This window comes from Ammodytes marinus (genome assembly GCF_949987685.1).
Source record: "Ammodytes marinus genome assembly, chromosome: 3".
In the NCBI taxonomy this organism is placed as follows: Eukaryota; Metazoa; Chordata; class Actinopteri; order Uranoscopiformes; family Ammodytidae; genus Ammodytes; species Ammodytes marinus.
In genome coordinates this window covers 31346551-31353574 of record NC_137232.1, presented here as the reverse complement: position 1 = coordinate 31353574, position 7024 = coordinate 31346551, and the positions used below count along the sequence as shown (strand labels likewise).

The 7024-nt window shown below is 37.6% G+C and overlaps 1 long non-coding RNA gene across 1 annotated transcript; it reads right to left on the bottom strand.

Annotated features, from left to right (window-relative positions):
* Positions 1-2268: 2268 nt before the first annotated feature.
* LOC307248621 lies at positions 2269-3109 on the bottom strand. The gene is made up of 4 exons (XR_013844798.1): positions 3057-3109; positions 2979-3020; positions 2751-2852; positions 2269-2527 (listed from the first exon to the last, which is right to left on the bottom strand). It is a non-coding gene; the product is annotated as an uncharacterized lncRNA (long non-coding RNA).
* Between the last annotated feature and the right edge of the window lie 3915 nt (positions 3110-7024).

Genomic DNA, 7024 nt, shown 5'->3' with positions numbered 1-7024 from the left:
CGCTGTTAAATACAGAAAAATGCCGACTCCAAATAATTTTCCCCCGATCGCTTTGGCGCCCCTATAGTGCGGCGCCCCTATGCGCCGCATATAGCGCATACCCACTTTTTGCGCCACTGCACCCACACACATTTATATTACATTCAGGATGTGCGGGTCTACTGGACCAAGGTCTAATAAAAGTGGGGAAATTGTAGCTTTTGGAAGAGAGATAAGCTTTTAAAGATGATGTAGAGTTAGAGGTTTCAGAATGTGAGGATCACTCACTCTCTCATGATGTTATTCTCCTCCCATATAAATTCCACTAGACTAGAATGATATGTCATGTCACTCAAACTAACATGTTTCAATGATTGCCTGTTTTCTGTTGTAGCAATGTGTTGTATAGGGTAAGCTATGTAGGCTTAACCTTCCTCCTGTGTTAACTTTCTGCTACCATCCATGGTGTTAGCGGGTCGGTTTTAACCCATGTCTAAAATCAACTGTAAAAAACACTAAAAACAATTATCTATCATCCAGTTTGTTTCTCATCTCTTGGTTACCTTGTTAGGCTTCCTTATCCATGAAAATATTGTTTTTAATATTTTTGGCGTAGGCGGCTGGGCCTTTTTTTTCAGTATGCGCCACAATTTCAATTAAAAAAATGGTAAAATGAACCTCAAGAGAATCATATAAATAAATATTTGGTTGTTGTGTTACCTGATCATTACTGAGGGGTATGAGAACACATTTCTTAACTAAATTTGTTTTGTTTATTTTTTCATGTTATTATTTACCTTTTTAACATCTATGGTGTTACTGGTCAATTACGAGCAATACATATTTATTTCAGAAAAGAGCAAAACAACTTTAATTTCAGCATTATACAAACACACAATGATAACCAGAACAAGTCACAACACACAATGTAGATGTGTAAGGTCAAATAAACAACAACCAATCAACAAGTCAAACCAATCGAAATCAATTACTAGTTCCGAAACTAGTAAAAAAAAACAGAGTAAAAGTCTCAGTGTGCATATGTATGATTGTGTGTTCAGATGTGTGGCAAAGAGCAACACTTTTAGTGTTCTTTGCAGAGATATTTCTTACAGGTAAAGCACAATACTTTTATCTTTCTGTCCTTAGTGCTTTGGCAGACCTGACACCTCTTATTTTTAGAATCAGGTGGCCATTTTCACCAAAAACATGATCCATAACTTGGCTCACTGTATATCTCCTCATTTTTGAATACTGCAAATAGGAGATGTGTACTCTGCAAGTCACCAACTCTATACTGAATTGACCTCACACGTCTGGATATGCCCGTCTGTTTGTTTAGCTTTTATGCAGGTATAAGGACAAAACACGTCAAAATGAGAACCTCCCCAGAGCTCACATGATTGGGAGAGGAGCTGACTGTCATTGTGTTGGCTGACAGTGCACTTATGATTTCAGTTTTGGCTCTAGTTATTGTTTTTTACACTTTATTCTATAACCGGGTCAAAAACGACCCTAACACCACAAGTGTTATAATTTCCACCAAAGCATTTTATAATTAAGTGAAAACATTTTTATTTTTTTTATTTTGTTGAAATAGAGGTTCCTGACTAAGTCAAGAAATCTTGATGCAATAAACAAAATGTAAGTGGTTCTTTTATGCATTTGAAATCCAAAACGGGTCGGTGGCAACCCTCACACGAGAGGAAGGTTAAGGTATAGGCTACAAACTATTTTATCAGAAATGATGATCAATATAATATATATGGGGATTCCCGCTACCGTCCTCCCATGCCCCCCTGCCAAGACCTCTTGCCCCCCCCCCCTTCGCCACCCCATGTAACATTTTCCAGATCCTCCCCTGGACAGAAGCTGTTTTACCGCTCTCAAATTAAGCAACCAATCACCGCTAACCGAAACACAACCCACGACAACCAACAGGAGGCAAAGCCAATCACAAAATACATAAGGCGGGACTATAAAGAGGCAACGCATTAACCCTTTCTCGTCGTTGTCATATCGTTCTCATTTTGGTGTGGACAATTTCAGCACATTTGAATATTGGTATGGACACGTCCACACCGTCCATACACAATTTTACACCCATGCTACGCTCACATCCAAATTGATAAATGCAGAGGTTTGCGTGGACATGTGCGTACACCCACTTTTCTGGTCTACGCACGGTTGATAAATGAGGGCTAATGTCCTATAACCGCATATCACAACACTGTCACTTATTTCCAAAAAAGAGAAGAATCACAAGATAGATTTGTCTATTGTCTTTATTATTTCCTTAGCAAGTAGTGATTTCAATTTGCTCCTTCCCAACACCAAATATATTCCTTTTCAATTGTTAATACATCAAATTCAATGTTAAATCATTTCAGAATAAAGAAGCAGAGCATTTTAATATGAGACGGCAGCCTCCGTGTATTTATTAGGGAGAAGGGACGAGGGGCTACTGATCCACACCCGTTAACTCAACCTTTCCTCCAGGTGCTTGAAAGATCTCCAGAGTAATGCTTTGCCCTCCTCCAACATTAACCTGCAGGAAGAGGAACATTGGACATTAAATAAATATTTCCAACTGGAGCTTATGTTGCTGAAAAGTGAGGTCTCCTGCTGTCAGTGATGAGTACAACTGGAGTTTTACTGTCCGGAACACATTTTGACCTTAGATTGTAGTGAATGTCACTATTAATTCAACTTGTACCTTAGAGAAAAACAGATATAAAAGGCTTTCGTTTTCATTTCATTAATATAATTACCTTGATGCGATAGTTAATTCCAGCCACCACTTGGCTCTGGTATTCAACCGCTCTGAATTTGTCAATGTTTTTGCCTGTGATGGATTCTGCTTGGTCCTTCACCTTTATGATAGAGATAGATATGTAGATAGATGGATCGATAGTAATGACAAAAAAAAATCAAAATCCAGAATCAAATGATGATTAATGCTTATAAGTTTGGAAACAATGTATTAGTTTGATACTCACTTCATCACACAGGCGTTGAGTTTCCTGAGTGGCCTTTTGGGGCTCAGACCAGCCTCCAACTAAAGCCGCCTTTTTGACCAGAGAAAAGCGTACAAAATCAGCCATGTTTTAAGGTTGGTTGAAGTTCCCAGAGAAGTCGGTTTGTTTTAACTTTTCAAAAAACACATGCATTTATATGAAGTAGGGTTGCAAAGGGGTGGAAAGTTTCCGGTAAATTACCGGAAAGTTTCCAGAAACTTTCCACGGGAACTTTCGCTTGGGAATTTTGGGAATGTTCAAAATTGGAAATTATAGGAATTAACAAAATGGCGGTAATTTAAATTTTTTTTTTTCATAACCAACCATAAATCTAAACTTTTAAACACTATGTTTGGTCATAGGCAGACATCCATGCAAAATAATACAATCAAAAAACATTACATTTGAACAGATTTATTTGTAAGAAGAACTTTATCAAGTTGATTATTTTATGAACAATCAATAATTTCACTGAACAACAAAAAGATGAATGTTGAGTAAATTATTACTCATCTGTCTGACCCCACCCATTCAATAAATAAAGTCAAATGTCCCCCCACCATGTGATGGAGGAATGCACAGAGCATGTAGGGGACGTGGCCTCAGTACCCCTGCAGTAGGAGGTGTGCTATGTGCAATTTGCCAAGTGTACTTGCATAAAATCTGGTTGTTTTAGTCAAGATTATGCTAAAATGTATTGTCCCCAACTATATTTAAAATCAAAGCTTAAGCCTCTGTAAACCTGGTCTAGTAAAAATCAAGTTGGGTATCTCAATAAACTTAAAAAAAAATCTGATTTGAAATTAAACGTTCATAAATATATTAAAACTTAGTTGAAAAAACTGCTTTTTACAGTCTAGAACATTTGCCTGGACTGAAATAACATAGTTAGGAGAATTTAGTGCATTAGGGCTGCTTTAAATTTAGTAAATTCCCGTTTATTCCCGTTAATTCCCAAATTTCCCGTTAATTCCCATAAATTCCCATGGAAAGTTTCCAACTTTGAAAATTCCCGGAATTTTGCAACCCTAATATGAAGCAACCACCTGTGGATTGAACTGAAAGGAGGCAACAGTACATGTTGGGTGGAGCTTCATGTGTAGCCACAAACCTCACAGAATTGTGTTTCACACATGGCTCAAATGCACAATGTCCAAATCTTAAGCGTAATGGATTTCAAAAATAATAATTTCCTCATTTGACGACTTTCAATGTTGCATGCCGTCAGAAACTACAAGTGTACAGAGTTTTTTTTTTTTTCTTTTACGATTAATATAGGTGCCTTTTAATGAAAGTATAAGGAAATGGAAATAGGCCAGAGTTAGCAGGAAAGGTACATTGTGTCCCCGGTCAGGCAGGGCAAAATAAATATTCTAACAGCAAAAAAAATACAATCAACGATAACATAGGTTCCGTTTTACTACAAAAAGACAAGAGAGGCAACTCTTAAGACACATCAAATCCACAATAACATGACGACAATCAACAGGTAACATAACAACACATCAAGATATACACATTAGTCCATTGAATAATAGTGTTGGAAGGGCAGGAGCAGCACTTACACTAACTTAAGCATTATAATAAGAAATTAAATATATATTAAAAATATTCATATTAATATTAAACACATCTAGTTGTTGTTTTTTTGTTTTCTGATGTAGACGGTTCTTTATGTTGTGGTAGGTGTCGACTGAAATACAGCTGTATTTCCCCCAGTTAAAGGGAGACCTTAGTTAAGTCAAAAGTAAAACACTGGCCCTCATTTACTAACAGTGAGTAGCCTGCACATATTTTGGCTGTTATTTATCAATATTTTCGTTCCCTGAATTTCTTCGTATTCTGAGAACAAAGAAGAGAGAGATGAAAAGGTAGAAATATATCTGACTTTTTGACTTATATGTCAACATTACATCAATATGATGCTTTGAAGGGACAACAATTGCATTAACAATGAATATTAGTTTAGAAAATCAATTTATGTGTGACTTCCTTTAATGTAGGCTAATGTAAAAGTAACTTCCGGTATACGCCACGCACACTTTTTGTTGTGTATCCGGATACAGATACAGATACAGATAATTTTGTTGGTTGAACAGATACAGACGTCTCTGCACACCCCTAGTTGTTATGAATGCAAAAGTCTCAATGCTATGATGAAAGACACACTGGCATCAGAGGTGTCAAGCAAAGGTCGTTTTTTAGATAGACCTTCTGTTTGTTTTTTTATACAAGCATTTACAGCTCCGGAAAAAATCAAGAGACCAGTCTGGATTTTTCTTCAATCTACATCTCTACATAACTTATTGAAAATGCTCTTAATGACAAAACATTTATTGGAATTTGGTAGAACTGTTGTCAGTAGTTTATATTATAAAACCAAAATGTTCATTCTACTCAAACATATGCCTGAACATTTGGAGTGGTCTCTTCATTTTTTAAAGAGCTGTAAATATAAAAGTACTGTAATGGGGAATTGTTGTTGCCTAGATTTTAGTACGTGCCATGGGTTACAGGCAACAAGTGCACTGTTCATTCTAGAGAATCCCACTTGATGTGTCCAATCATGCATCAGAACTGGAATGTCAAGGTAAGACTTCTGTGGAAAAATGGCTCACACCTGAGAGCTGCCCCCTCTTTACTTCGTTGGAAAGCTTATGTAAGGGTTACATAAAGAACCGTTAATACCGATACTCAGAGCATAGTAGTAAAAATAGTAGTTTTTTCTATCACTGACTTCATGTCTTTGGCATACGGTTACATGTTTGGTTGTAACTGAAGACTCACTATCTAGATTGGGTTTCCGAAATCACAGCTCCTGTTTAGGCAGAATATGGCAGCCATACTTTTTACTTTTAAAATGTTTAAACACATAGACAAATACAAATATCCACATAAAAAAAAATAAAAAAAAATAAAAGAAGATACATGAGTAATTACAACCTGCATTTTCTAAGGTATGCTCCGAGATATTGCACTGGCATTAGAAATGACAATCTAAATATCAAGCAATCCCCTTGCTTGGTGGCTCTCAAGAAATCCCATACATTGTCCCCACACTTTAAAGAACATTTTAATTTTCCCTTGGACGCATATGTCAATTGTTCTAAAGCTAAACAGTTGGAGAGGCTTTTGAGCCAATGACTCATCAATTCAAATCAAATAAAAGTTTTATTTGTATAGCCCAGAATCACACATTTACATTTGCCTCAGTGGGCTTCACATTGCATACAATATAACAGTATAACATAATATATATAAAAGTGAAAATAGTGTGGATGCAGGAGGGGGGACAGGATCCGTCTCGTCTCCACCAGGGAACACTGGAAGAGGACAGGCAAAACCAATGAGCAATGAACAAAAAGAACATTAATATGAAACCGCCGCCACGAGAACCACAGCCGAAAACTCCCCGAAACACAGCGGCCACAGCGGCCCGACCGACCCGCTGGTCCGGATGCGCCCGGCCAACGAAGCAGAGCCGGAGGCCACAGGCAAAAGGGCGCAATGCATCCGCCGCAGCCACCGGCACGCCCAGACCCAGGGCCAGAGGAGCACCGAAGCCAGGCAGCAAAACACAGACGCCGACAGCGACGCCTCAAAGCGGACCGCCAGGCAGGGAAAGATGATTAAAAAATATTAAACACAATTAAAAACAGTTAAAACGCAAGTTGCAAAGGTTGCTTTAACCGCTTCGAGACGATCTATCAGCAATCATCCCTAAGATATTATTTAGGGTTTATGAGATTGGCACATACGCTGATACAGATTGTTCCTAAATCTTAGATTAGTAAAACAAATGTAAAAAAAGAGGGATAGGGAGAGATGGAGGTAAAAAAATCATGAAATACAGCTGTATTTCCCCCAGTTAAAGGGATACCTTAGTTAAGTCAAAAGTAAAACACTGGCCCTCATTTACTAACAGTGAGTAGCCTGCACATATTTTGGCTGTTATTTATCAATATTTTCGTTCCCTGAATTTCTTCGTATTCTGAGAACAAAGAAGAGAGAGATGAAAAGGTAAACAT